The sequence below is a fragment of the Ranitomeya imitator genome, chromosome 1 (genome assembly GCF_032444005.1).
Source record: "Ranitomeya imitator isolate aRanImi1 chromosome 1, aRanImi1.pri, whole genome shotgun sequence".
NCBI classification, from domain to species: Eukaryota; Metazoa; Chordata; class Amphibia; order Anura; family Dendrobatidae; genus Ranitomeya; species Ranitomeya imitator.
In genome coordinates, this window is record NC_091282.1 from 766,808,840 (window position 1) to 766,823,655 (window position 14,816).

The following is a 14,816-nucleotide window of genomic DNA, read 5'->3' on the forward strand; positions in this document are numbered from 1 at the left end:
CTACAGAGGCTAATTAATTTATATATTTATTAGGTGGGGAAAGTGAACATTTATATTTATAGTTAGTAGGGTCACAGTGGTGGATTATATTTTATATTTGGAATGGTGGGTTGTATAATAACCAACTATATATTAATGGTGGGTGCATATCTTTATTCAGATGTGTAGTGTAGAAGAAGGGAAAAAGAGGGGAATGTGCTCTGGAAGTGGTGCTCTAGGTAACTATGTACTATTTTATGCAGAGACGAGTCCTGGCTGGAAGAAGTGATGGCGGTCTGCGCAGGATGAGAAAGAAAAGCAAAAATGAAAAACAAAATAGAGAAGTCACTGGTGAGTCAGTGTAGTACCTGTACATTATATACAGAGCTCCTGTGTATAATGTCACTGAGAATCCCTGTATTACCGGTACACTGACACTATATACAGTGCTCCTGTGTTTAATGGCACTTAGTATTGTGCATTTTTTAATTATTAATCATCAGTATTGTAGTATTCGGTCACTGTGTCTGGTAATATGTGATCTGGTCATGGTGTGGAAGCATTTGTCCTTTGTATGTTGTATTATTCGGTCACTATGTCTGGTAATATGTGATCTGGTCATGGTGTGGCAGTATTTGTCCCTTGTATGTGGTATTATTCGGTCACTATGTGGTGGTAATATGTGATCCGCCCATGGTGTGATGGTATTTGTCCCTTGTATGTGGTATTATTGATCATTTAAAAAAATGTATGTGACACATTCCCTTAAATAAAAATAAATACAAATATACCTAAAAAGTATAACAAATAACAAAGGTTTAATTGGTTAGAGTAGTGTATGATTCGGTCAAAACAGTCTACCTTGTCGTGGTGGCAACTTAAAAAATATTTGGCCAAAATAAAAGCTGCTGACTATATATGTGATCTGGTGTTAGATGGGAACGGTTAATGTGTGATTGGTGAGAATGTGGTGCAAAAGTGGAGTTTTCCAAGAGTGGGTGGGACTATGGAAGGTTTGAGGGGTGGAGGCAGAGCTGGTTTGGGGCCTGGGTGGAGTCTCAATGTGGCCCCAAAATTTTTGCCTTTATGGGGCCCTGAAATTCCTGGTGACTGCCCTGCTATTCAATTAAGAATCAATCCACTTTTGAGAATAGAAAGAAGTAAATTGCAAAGTATTTGTTTTTTTCCATGCACTTTGCAAGTTTACCCATTTAAGACATTGAAATCAACCCCTTTAAGTAACAGCACGTCACGGAAAGGCACAAAAAAGCACAAAGCTATATCTGAACTTTTAACACAGAAAAGCCCTTTAACATATTAAGTGCAAAATAACACTTTTCTGCAGCATAAGATCTTGCTGCATTGTGGCATATCTGTAAGACTGAGAAATGATGTTGTGGAAAAAACACCAGAAAAGGAAGGAAGCCAAAATAAGTGTATTTAGGGTGTAAAAGCTAGTCACCTGGAATATATACTAATGTGTCACAAACAGGAAGTTGATATCACCAACCATTCCCATTTTATTTAGGTGTATCCATATAAATGGCCCACCCTGTAAACTTTCAAAGTGTCCCCAAGTGCAGTTGCAAAAACCATCAAGCGCTACAAAGAAACTGGCTCACATGAGGACTGCCCCAGGAAAGGAAAACCCAGAGTCACCTCTGCTTCTGAGGATAAGTTTATCCGAGTCACCAGCCTCAGAAATCGCAGGTTAACAGCAGCTCAGATTAGAGACCAGGTCAATGCCACACAGAGTTCTAGCAGCAGACACATCTCTACAACAGCTGTTAAGAGGAGACTTTGGGCAGCAGGCCTTCATGGTAAAATAGCTGCTAGGAAACCACTGCTAAGGACAGGCAGCAAGCAGAAGAGACTTGTTTGGGCTAAAGAATACAAGGAATGGACATTAGACCAGTGGAAATCTGTGCTTTGGTCTGATAAGTCCAAATTTGAGATCTTTGGTCCCAACCACCTTGTCTTTGTGTGACGCAGAAAAGGTGAACAGATGGACTCTACATGCCTGGTTCCCACCGTGAAGCATGGAGGAGGAGGTGTGATGGTGTGGGGGTGCTTTGCTGGTGACACTGTTGGGGATTTATTCAAAATTGAAGGCATACTGAACCAGCATGGCTACCACAGCATCTTGCAGCGGTTTCTGCTATTCCATCGGTTTGCTTTTAGTTGGACCATCATTTATTTTTCAACAGGACAATGACCCCAAACACACCTCCAGGCTGTGTAAGGGCTATTTGACCAAGAAGGAGAGTGATGGGGTGCTACGCCAGATGACCTGGCCTCCACAGTCACCAGACCTGAACCCAATAGAGAAGGTTTGGGGTGAGCTGGACCGCAGAGTGAAGGCAAAAGGGCCAACAAGTGCTAAGCATCTCTGGGAACTTCAAGATTGTTGGAAGACCATTCCCGGTGACTACCTCTTGAAGCTCATCAAGAGAATGCCAAGAGCGTGCAAAGCAGTCATCAAAGCAAAAGGTGGCTACTTTGAAGAACCTAGACTATAAGGCATAATTTCAGTTGTTTCACACTTTTTTGTTAAGTATATAAGTCCACATGTGTTAATTCATAGTTTTGATGCCTTCAGTGTGAATGTACAATCTTTATAGTCATGAAAATACAGAAAAATCTTTAAATGAGAAGGTGTGTCCAAACTTTTGGTCTGTACTGTATATATAAAAAAAAACAACCAGCACTCCTAATGTGAACACGTGCATGTTGCAAAATTGCATTATATATACAAAAAATAACACAGCAGCACATGTGCATGAATCTAGGCCATGTGAAAATACAGACAAACGTTCAATATAGATTATACTTCTCAAAAATATTTTTTCACAATTTTTTTTTCCATAAAACTTACAGTAATAGATGAAAATGAAGGTCACATTGACCTTGCAGGTGGCCGTAGTCAGCTCTACCTGCCCATAAATTGTAGGCTTAGCCCAAGAGTGACATGTTTTTTCCATAGTTGTAGGCTGGTGGCCCAAAAGTGGCATGTACAGTAGAGTAGGACCCATCAGAGGGAAGTCACCTTGCTGTGGTTGATAGGCATACATGAATTGGCCAATTTATGCGCTAAGAACTTTCATTTTGATCTATTACTGTAAGTTTTATGAAAAAAAAATATATATTTTTTTTAAATTTGTGAAAAATATTTTTGGGAAGTATAATCTATATTGAATGTTTGTCTGTGTTTTCACAAGGCCTAGATCCATGCACATATGCTGCTGTGTTCTTTTTGTATATATATATATATATAATCTAATATTTAATAGATAGATAGATAGATAGATAGATAGATAGATAAATGAAAGATAGATTATAGATAATAGATAGACAATAGAGAAATAGATAATAGATAGATAATAGATAGATAATAAATAGATGGATAGACAATAGATAGATAGATAATGGATAGATAGATAGATAGATAGATAGATAGATAGATAGATAGATAGATAGATAGATAGATAATAGATCATATAAGACACACAAGGAGTAACTATCACAAAACCCTAGAAATCCCTCCAGGCCTCATTATCTGTAAAGTGTTAGATGATAAGAGTGATGCTGAGGTCCTGACACACTGGCCAGCCGGGGACAGGAGGGAATGAGGCACTGATGACACATGACATTTATGGAGCAGCTGGGTATTAAGTGTCCATCTCCGCTTCTGAAACCTAACCCTTGTTTATTGCAGATCTCCGGCATTTGCTGATATCACACACAGGTCCACAGCGCAGAAACCAGCTCCCCTTATTTTGCAACATCTGTCACTAGAAGAGTAGCTGGTCGTGTAACCCGTCACCACAATATCTACAGTATATGGAGGCGATACTTGTACTTGGAACGTTACATTTTAGAAACAGTTGATCTCATTTCCCTGCACTAAGGCGGGTTTCACACTTGCGTTTCAAAACGCATGCGTTTAAAAAAAAAACGCATGGTGAAAAAACGCATGTAAACGCGTGCAAACGCTGCGTTTTTTTGACGCATGCGTTTTTGCATGTGGTGAAAAAAACGCGGCGTTTTGACACATTTACATGCGTTTTTTCATGCGTTTGCGTTTTTTAAACGCATGCAGATAAATTTGTGACAGCTGCCAATCATCAAAATAAAGTAAAAAACCCACTATAAACAGAAAAAGCTAGTGTTAGGGGTAGGGTTAGGGGTAGGGATACTAACCCTAACCCTAAAGGGATCCTAACCCTAACCCTAAAGGGATCCTAACCCTAACCCTACCCCTAACCCTACCCCTAACCCCACCCCTAACCCTACCCTTAAAGGGATTAGGGTTAGGGGTAGGGTTAGGTGTAGGGTTAGGGGTAGGGTTAGGGGTAGGGTTAGGGGTAGGGTTAGGGGTAGGGGTAGGGGTAGGATCCCTTTATCAATTTTATGGTGTGGGGTGGTTTATCAGTGTGTTTTTATGTTTTTTTTAATAAAAACGCATGCGTTTTTAACGCATGCAAACGCATGCACGAAAAAACGCATGCGTTCCCATTGACTCCAATGTGTTTTTTGACCCCAAAAAAACGCATGAAAACGCATGCGTTTTTTTGTGTCCAAAAAACGCCTCTCAAAAATACTACAAGTTGCATTTTTGAAAATGAACGCATGCAGTAAAAAAACGCATGCGATTGAAAACGTGACCGAAACGCGTACACAAAAAACACATGCGTTTTCAATGTTAAATATAGGGGAAAAAACACATGCGTTTTTTTGTGCAAAAAACGCTGCAGACAAAAACGCAAGTGTGAAACCACCCTTACAAAACAACTATTGGCCCCAAGAGGGAGGGAAAAGTTCTGCATAAAGATGGGCAAGAGGGGAATGGAGGATCAGGACACATTTTTTTTCTAGATCTTAGATTACAGGGTATGTATCCTCTTGCAACCATTTTATTTTGCACTATATCCTCATATAAATCATAATATGAAGCCACTTTGCAAATAGTTTTGATTAAAAAAAATATATAATTGTATGCATACAGCTCCTGTGCAGACCTACAGTCAGGAATGAAAGTGGTAAGTAGTAAGTAGAATGATCTTGGCACTCAAGTTCACACGAGTTCATTCTACTTATTACTATGGCTTGCTATTGCTAATTTATGGATGAAAGTGTTGGCAGAGCACCCTTGAAACTGCTCCAGAAAACGTACGCCACATCCACAAGCTTCATACTCCTCTCAGCTTGTATCTTGGACGTCTCTTACAAACTTCTCCAGGTCTCTCATATGTGAAGGCGCCTTCTCCCAACAGCAATTGTAATATCTCCACAGATGATCAATGGGATTTAGACTCGGATTCATTGCTGCCAATTCACAACTCTCCAGTGCTTTCTTTCCATCCATTTCTGAGGGATTCTTGAAGTATGTTTGGGGTCATTGTCCTACTGGAAGACCCATGACCTAGGACGCAAACCCAGCTTTCTGACACTAGACATACATTGCCACACAAAATCCTTTGGTAATTTTCAGATTTCATAATGCCTTGAACAAATTAATGACACCCAGAGGCAACAAAACAGCCAAAAAACATCTTTGAATCTCCACCATATATGACTATAGGCACTGTGTTCTTTGTAGGCCTCATTCCATTTTCAGTAAACAGTAGAATGATGTACTTTACCAAAAAGCTCCATCTTGGTCTCATCTGTCCACCAGACGCTTTCCCAGAAGGATTTTGGTTACTCATGCACATTTTGGCAAGCTGCAGTCTAGCTTTTTAATGTCTGTATCAGTAGTGCGGTCCTCCTGGGTCTCCTGCCATAGCGTTTCATTTCATTCAAATGTGTATGGAGAGTTGGCGTTGACACTGACGCACCCTGTTATCCTTCAGGACAGCATGAATTTCTCTGTAGCTTGACTGGAGCTAATCCACCATCCGGACTATCCTGGCTACAACCTTTTTGCTAATTTTTCTCTGTTGTCCACATCCAGGGAGATTAGGTACAGCACCATGGGTTGTAAACTTCTTGATACTGTTGCTCATCATGGACAATGGAACATCAAGATCTCTGGAGATGGACTTGTAACCTTCAGATTGTTGATATTTTTCAGCAATTTTGGTTCTCCAGTCCACAGACAGTTCTCTTCTCATTCTGTTCTCCATGCTTAGTGTGGCACACACAGACACACAATGCAAAGATTGAGTTAACTTTTCTTTTTATCTAGTTTCACTTGAGATTTTCATATTGCCCACACCTGTTACTTGCCACATGTGAGTTTGAATGAGCATCACATGCTGGAAACAAAGTGGTTCACTCACAATTATGGAAAGGGGCCAACAATTTTGTCCAGAGGATTTTAGGGGGTTTGTGTGAGATTATGGCCAATTTACCTTTTCTCTGCTTTTTTTTGTGTTGTTCCAATACACCCAAAGGAAATAAACGTGTGTATCACAAAACATGTGGAATTTCAATAATTTTCAGGAACAATTTCAAGGGTGCCAACACTTTCAGCCATGACTGCATGTGTCCATAGTTACAGACTACAGGCAGCTCTGTGCAGTCAGACCCTGCAGTGATGCACTACAGACAGGCAGCAGTGGGGAGACAGAGGGTTTTATATTATACTAGATGGCAGCCCGATTCTAAAGAATTGGGAGTCTAGAATCCATATATACTTTATTTATTCAAATGTAAGAATAATACCATTAATAAATAATAGTAAGAAAGAACAAAAATAATAGGCAGTATATGGAGAAAACACCAAACAAAAGTTCAAAATTGGTGTGAAAATGTCACTGAACCACTTCACAACTAAATATATATAGTTTTGGTAAATGGTATTATCATTTTTTTGACGAAATTCGGCAGGAGCTTGAAGAGCAACGTCACTGGGCCCGCCTCCACGCAGTAGAAACTTGCTGTGAGGTAAAAATTCAAAAATCACACCAAAATGGCGGGCGGAGTGTGTCACAGTACGGCACGTTTCTGATTGGTCGCTCGCAGCAGGCGGCAACCAATCAGACACTGGACACTGTTGACGTCACTTATCTCCGGACATTAGCTCCGGACATTAGCTCCGGACATTAGCTCCGGACAGGTAGTTGGCACAAATTGCAGGAAGTAGTATTCTAGGCAATTATATATTAGATACAAGCTCTTATATTGTATTATGGCCCGAGTGACAAGTTCACCTCTGCTACATCTGTACCCATCACACTGTCTGGAAACTTACTGCAAATTGAGGGAAAACGATTTTACAGCAAAAAATAAAAAATGAAAGAAAAGGGGGCGATTATAGTCAGTAATGGAGCTGTATTTACACCAAAGAATTCCTCACTAATGGAGGAGATGCTGGAATAGTGAGAACATCAACAATACATCACTACTCAGACGACAATGGGGCGTCTGTTCCCGAGAATCAACCTGAGCGCCAACTGTGGATGGATGATGTAACGGAAACCAGACGCCAAAACTTAAGGGTCCCACAAACCTTACATAGAAATCTATTAACCATATACACAGATGAACATTCAGAATAGTGAGTACAGCTCTGGAGTGTAATACATGATGTAACTCAGGATCAGTAATGTAATGTATGTACACAGTGACTGCACCAGCAGAATAGTGAGTGCAGCTCTGGAGTATAATACAGGATGTAACTCAGGATCAGTAATGTAATGTATGTACACAGTGACTGCACCAGCAGAATAGTGAGTGCAGCTCTGGAGTATAATACAGGATGTAACTCAGGATCAGTAATGTAATGTATGTACACAGTGACTGCACCAGCAGAATAGTGAGTGCAGCTTTGGAGTATAATACATGATGTAACTCAGGATCGGTAATGTAATGTATGTACACAGTGACTGCACCAGCAGAATAGTGAGTGCAGCTCTCAGGTATAATACAGGATGTAACTCAGGATCAGTAATGTAATGTATGTACACAGTGACTGCACCAGCAGAATAGTGAGTGCAGCTCTGGAGTATAATACAGGATGTAACTCAGGATCAGTAATGTAATGTATGTACACAGTGACTGCACCAGCAGAATAGTGAGTGCAGCTCTCAGGTATAATACAGGATGTAACTCAGGATCAGTAATGTAATGTATGTACACAGTGACTGCACCAGCAGAATAGTGAGTGCAGCTCTGGAGTATAATACAGGATGTAACTCAGGATCAGTAATGTAATGTATGTACACAGTGACTGCACCAGCAGAATAGTGAGTGCAGCTCTGGAGTATAATACAGGATGTAACTCAGGATCAGTAATGTAATGTATGTACACAGTGACTGCACCAGCAGAATAGTGAGTGCAGCTTTGGAGTATAATACATGATGTAACTCAGGATCGGTAATGTAATGTATGTACACAGTGACTGCACCAGCAGAATAGTGAGTGCAGCTCTGGAGTATAGTACAGGATGTAACTCAGGATCAGTACAGGATCAGTAATGTAATGTATGTACACAGTGACTGCACCAGCAGGATAGTGAGTGCAGCTCTGGAGTATAATACATGATGTAACTCAGGATCGGTATTGTAATGTATGTACACAGTGACTGCACCAGCAGAATAGTGAGTGTAGCTCTGGGGTATAATACAGGATGTAACTCAGGATCAGTAATGTAATGTATGTACACAGTGACTGCACCAGCAGAATAGTGAGTGCAGCTCTGGAGTATAACTCAGGATCAGCACAGGATAAGTAATGCATGTACACAGTAACTGCACCAGCAGAAGAGTGAGTGCAGCTCTGGGGTATAATACAGGATGTAACTCAGGATCAGTAATGTATGTACACTGATTGCACAAGCAGAATAGTGAGTGCAGCTCTGCAGTATAATACAAGATGTAACTCAGGATCAGTACAGGATCAGTAATGTAATGTATGTACACAGTGACTGCTTCAGCAGAATAGTGAGTGCAGCTCCGAGGTATAATACAGGATGTAAATCAGGATCAGTAATGTAATGTATGTACACAGTGACTGCACCAGCAGAATAGTAAGTGCAGCTCTGGAGTATAATACAGGATCAGTACAGGATCAGTAATGTAATGTATGTACACATTGACTGCTTCAGCAGAATAGTGAGTGCAGCTCTGGGGTATAATACAGGAGGTAATTCAGGATCAGTAATGTAATGTATGTACACAGTGACTGCACCAGCAGAATAGTGAATGCAGCTCTGGAGTATAATCCAGATGTAACTCAGGATCAGTAATGTAATGTATGTACACAGTGACTGCACCAGCAGAATAGTGAGTGCAGCTCTGGAGTATAATACAGGATGTAACTCAGGATCGGTAATGTAATGTATGTACACAGTGACTGCACCAGCAGAATAGTGAGTGCAGCTCTGGGGTATAATACAGGATGTAACTCAGGATCAGTAATATATGTACACAGTGACTGCACAAGCAGGATAATGAATGCAGCTCTGGAGTATAATACAAGATGTAACTCAGGATCAGTAATGTAATGTATGTACACAATGACTGCTTCAGCAGAATAGTGAGTGCAGCTCTCAGGTATAATACAGGATGTAAATCAGGATCAGTAATGTAATGTATGTACACAGTGACTGCACCAGCAGAATAGTGAGTGCAGCTCTGGAGTATAATACAGGATGTAACTCAGGATCAGTAATGTAATGTATGTACTCAGTGACTGCACCAGCAGAATAGTGAGAGCAGCTCTGGAGTATAATACAGGATGTAACTCAGGATCAGTAATGTAATGTATGTACACAGTGACTGCACCAGCAGAATAGTGAGTGCAGCTTTGGAGTATAATACATGATGTAACTCAGGATCGGTAATGTAATGTATGTACACAGTGACTGCACCAGCAGAATAGTGAGTGTAGCTCTGGGGTATAATACAGGATGTAACTCAGGATCAGTACAGGATCAGTAATGTAATGTATGTACACAGTGACTGCACCAGCAGGATAGTGAGTGCAGCTCTGGAGTATAATACATGATGTAACTCAGGATCGGTATTGTAATGTATGTACACAGTGACTGCACCAGCAGAATAGTGAGTGTAGCTCTGGGGTATAATACAGGATGTAACTCAGGATCAGTAATGTAATGTATGTACACAGTGACTGCACCAGCAGAATAGTGAGTGCAGCTCTGGAGTATAACTCAGGATCAGCACAGGATAAGTAATGCATGTACACAGTAACTGCACCAGCAGAAGAGTGAGTGCAGCTCTGGGGTATAATACAGGATGTAACTCAGGATCAGTAATGTATGTACACTGATTGCACAAGCAGAATAGTGAGTGCAGCTCTGCAGTATAATACAAGATGTAACTCAGGATCAGTACAGGATCAGTAATGTAATGTATGTACACAGTGACTGCTTCAGCAGAATAGTGAGTGCAGCTCCGAGGTATAATACAGGATGTAAATCAGGATCAGTAATGTAATGTATGTACACAGTGACTGCACCAGCAGAATAGTAAGTGCAGCTCTGGAGTATAATACAGGATCAGTACAGGATCAGTAATGTAATGTATGTACACATTGACTGCTTCAGCAGAATAGTGAGTGCAGCTCTGGGGTATAATACAGGAGGTAATTCAGGATCAGTAATGTAATGTATGTACACAGTGACTGCACCAGCAGAATAGTGAATGCAGCTCTGGAGTATAATCCAGATGTAACTCAGGATCAGTAATGTAATGTATGTACACAGTGACTGCACCAGCAGAATAGTGAGTGCAGCTCTGGAGTATAATACAGGATGTAACTCAGGATCGGTAATGTAATGTATGTACACAGTGACTGCACCAGCAGAATAGTGAGTGCAGCTCTGGGGTATAATACAGGATGTAACTCAGGATCAGTAATATATGTACACAGTGACTGCACAAGCAGGATAATGAATGCAGCTCTGGAGTATAATACAAGATGTAACTCAGGATCAGTAATGTAATGTATGTACACAATGACTGCTTCAGCAGAATAGTGAGTGCAGCTCTCAGGTATAATACAGGATGTAAATCAGGATCAGTAATGTAATGTATGTACACAGTGACTGCACCAGCAGAATAGTGAGTGCAGCTCTGGAGTATAATACAGGATGTAACTCAGGATCAGTAATGTAATGTATGTACTCAGTGACTGCACCAGCAGAATAGTGAGAGCAGCTCTGGAGTATAATACAGGATGTAACTCAGGATCAGTAATGTAATGTATGTACACAGTGACTGCACCAGCAGAATAGTGAGTGCAGCTTTGGAGTATAATACATGATGTAACTCAGGATCGGTAATGTAATGTATGTACACAGTGACTGCACCAGCAGAATAGTGAGTGTAGCTCTGGGGTATAATACAGGATGTAACTCAGGATCAGTACAGGATCAGTAATGTAATGTATGTACACAGTGACTGCACCAGCAGGATAGTGAGTGCAGCTCTGGAGTATAATACATGATGTAACTCAGGATCGGTATTGTAATGTATGTACACAGTGACTGCACCAGCAGAATAGTGAGTGTAGCTCTGGGGTATAATACAGGATGTAACTCAGGATCAGTAATGTAATGTATGTACACAGTGACTGCACCAGCAGAATAGTGAGTGCAGCTCTGGAGTATAACTCAGGATCAGCACAGGATAAGTAATGCATGTACACAGTAACTGCACCAGCAGAAGAGTGAGTGCAGCTCTGGGGTATAATACAGGATGTAACTCAGGATCAGTAATGTATGTACACTGATTGCACAAGCAGAATAGTGAGTGCAGCTCTGCAGTATAATACAAGATGTAACTCAGGATCAGTACAGGATCAGTAATGTAATGTATGTACACAGTGACTGCTTCAGCAGAATAGTGAGTGCAGCTCCGAGGTATAATACAGGATGTAAATCAGGATCAGTAATGTAATGTATGTACACAGTGACTGCACCAGCAGAATAGTAAGTGCAGCTCTGGAGTATAATACAGGATCAGTACAGGATCAGTAATGTAATGTATGTACACATTGACTGCTTCAGCAGAATAGTGAGTGCAGCTCTGGGGTATAATACAGGAGGTAATTCAGGATCAGTAATGTAATGTATGTACACAGTGACTGCACCAGCAGAATAGTGAATGCAGCTCTGGAGTATAATCCAGATGTAACTCAGGATCAGTAATGTAATGTATGTACACAGTGACTGCACCAGCAGAATAGTGAGTGCAGCTCTGGAGTATAATACAGGATGTAACTCAGGATCGGTAATGTAATGTATGTACACAGTGACTGCACCAGCAGAATAGTGAGTGCAGCTCTGGGGTATAATACAGGATGTAACTCAGGATCAGTAATATATGTACACAGTGACTGCACAAGCAGGATAATGAATGCAGCTCTGGAGTATAATACAAGATGTAACTCAGGATCAGTAATGTAATGTATGTACACAATGACTGCTTCAGCAGAATAGTGAGTGCAGCTCTCAGGTATAATACAGGATGTAAATCAGGATCAGTAATGTAATGTATGTACACAGTGACTGCACCAGCAGAATAGTGAGTGCAGCTCTGGAGTATAATACAGGATGTAACTCAGGATCAGTAATGTAATGTATGTACTCAGTGACTGCACCAGCAGAATAGTGAGAGCAGCTCTGGAGTATAATACAGGATGTAACTCAGGATCAGTAATGTAATGTATGTACACAGTGACTGCACCAGCAGAATAGTGAGAGCAGCTCTGGAGTATAATACAGGATGTAACTCAGGATCAGTAATGTAATGTATGTACTCAGTGACTGCACCAGCAGAATAGTGAGAGCAGCTCTGGAGTATAATACAGGATGTAACTCAGGATCAGTAATGTAATGTATGTACACAGTGACTGCACCAGCAGAATAGTGAGTGCAGCTCTGGAGTATAATACAGGATGTAACTCAGGATCAGTACAGGATCAGTAATGTATGTACACAGTGACTGCACCAGCAGAATAGTGAGTGCAGCTCTGGAGTATAATACAGGAGGTAATTGAGGACATGTACTAGATAAATCTTTTACAAAGTGACTGATTATTCTTAGGATTAATTCTGGGCTATGCTGACAACAGGTGGAAATAAGGGAGGTTTAGGAAAATTGTTTTGTAGCTGTAAGTTTCTTACATTTCCCCCTCCCCTAAGTCTTTTGGAAATGCTGATATTTTCTTATATACTGTCATGATTTATCAGGCTTAACTGCAGTCCCATGTAAAACCACAAAGAAGTAGCTCTACTAACCATATATTCATCCATAGTGAGCCACGTCACATCAATTTCTGCTGCCAGTGATGACAATCCTGAATGCGGTTAGTTTATTTAGTGGGGGCTGAGTGGCTGTATGTGGGGAAATTTATGGATCAGTGTTCGAAGCGACCGAATAATGCTCAACACCCAACAGATGAATACAAGGAAAGAAGAATGATTCATCTCAGATGTTTCGCTTACAGAGGGCTGCACATACTGGATGCAATTATAACAAACCCTCAGCTGTGACAGACATCAGGTCTGTACAGGTTTGCAATATTAATGACAAAAAAAAGGAAGACGTTTCATTCACCGACAGCAACCAACGGTTTTAAAAATAAGGAAGATATTAGACAAAAAATGAAAATATATTAATAAGCAATTAAAAACAGTAACTCTCCTACAGATGCAGCAGAGCTGGATTTGTCATACGTCCGCCTATTATTTTCTACAATGTAATGATGTCCTCTGCGCAAAACAACAATCTCAGCCCTGCTGCATCTGACACACTTCTCTCCACATAATAAATGCACGGAGCTTCTCCTATGTAACACGTAACCGGGAGACCACGTATGCCAAGGGTTAAAAAAAAAGTGAGAATTCGTGATAAATAGGATCCGAAGAAAACGCTTAATATTTCCTTTTCCTGCCTTTTCCTGAAGTTTTTGAACTTATCCTCATATACAAAAAAAATGGAAGTAGCAGAGCTGAGTTTGTCAGTTGTTTCAGAGTTAGACGAGGCTGCGCGTAAACCTCCTGCGCTATTCACACTGTGCTGGTAGCACTTCAGCTCCTGCACAGGTTCAATGACAATTCCAGCTCTGCTACATCTACATGTAGGTAAGTATGTGCCATGCCGCCCACCATTCCCTTTTTCCCTACGCTTTTTACCTTGGCGGTAGGGCGTTGCGCAGAGCCGGCTCCGCTGATTAACCGCAGCTGATTCCTCGGTGTTTCGAGTGTTTTTGCAGCTGAGATCCGAGCGATGGGCTTTTATCACACCCCCAACTGTACGAAGGAGGGATCACACGGCTGCACACAACCGTCTAGTGGCCCCAGAAGAGGACGCAAGAAGCGCTCACCTATAGGGGAACAAAGGCTTAAAAATTCAAGAAATAAAGATGACGATGGAACGTTCGAAAATGTATTGGAATAAATTCCGCACAGATTTCTTTATCTCTGCTTGCTGTCATTGAATAGACTGGAGGACGATCCAATGTATCAGTGCAAGTAAGAAGAGTTTTGAGTCCTGTCCGCACAATTTATACTAAACGCTGTAATATACACTTTCCAGATCTCTGCTTCCTGTCATTGAATGGAAAGCGTCCTCACCGAGTCGCCCTTCAGGGTTTCCTGCAGTTTTAGACAAGCACAGAATATGCCATAAATGTCTGATAAATCGCGATCCTACCTCTTCACCTGTGCAGCTCGTTCTATTCACTTACATAAGACTTCCAAAAATTGTGCATTCTCAGCAGCATTAGAGTTTTTAGATGTAGCAGACCTCAAAAAGCTACCCCCCTCATCAGACTCTGTATGTACATTGTCTATTGACAGTGAGCTGCTAATTACAGGATGGGGCTTGGTCAGACCTGGGCTCACAGGAGCTGTAATCTAGGC

General features: G+C 41.0%; 1 protein-coding gene across 1 annotated transcript in view; it reads right to left on the reverse strand.

The window, feature by feature from the left end:
• Window positions 1-14,187, reverse strand: part of LOC138646071 (B2 bradykinin receptor-like) — a 46,402-nt gene extending 32,215 nt beyond the window's left edge. Inside the window, exon 1 of the mRNA XM_069735543.1 lies at window positions 14,088-14,187. The gene's annotated coding sequence lies outside the window, so the exon portion shown is untranslated. The remainder of the gene's footprint in view (window positions 1-14,087) is intronic.
• Window positions 14,188-14,816: the final 629 nt, after the last annotated feature.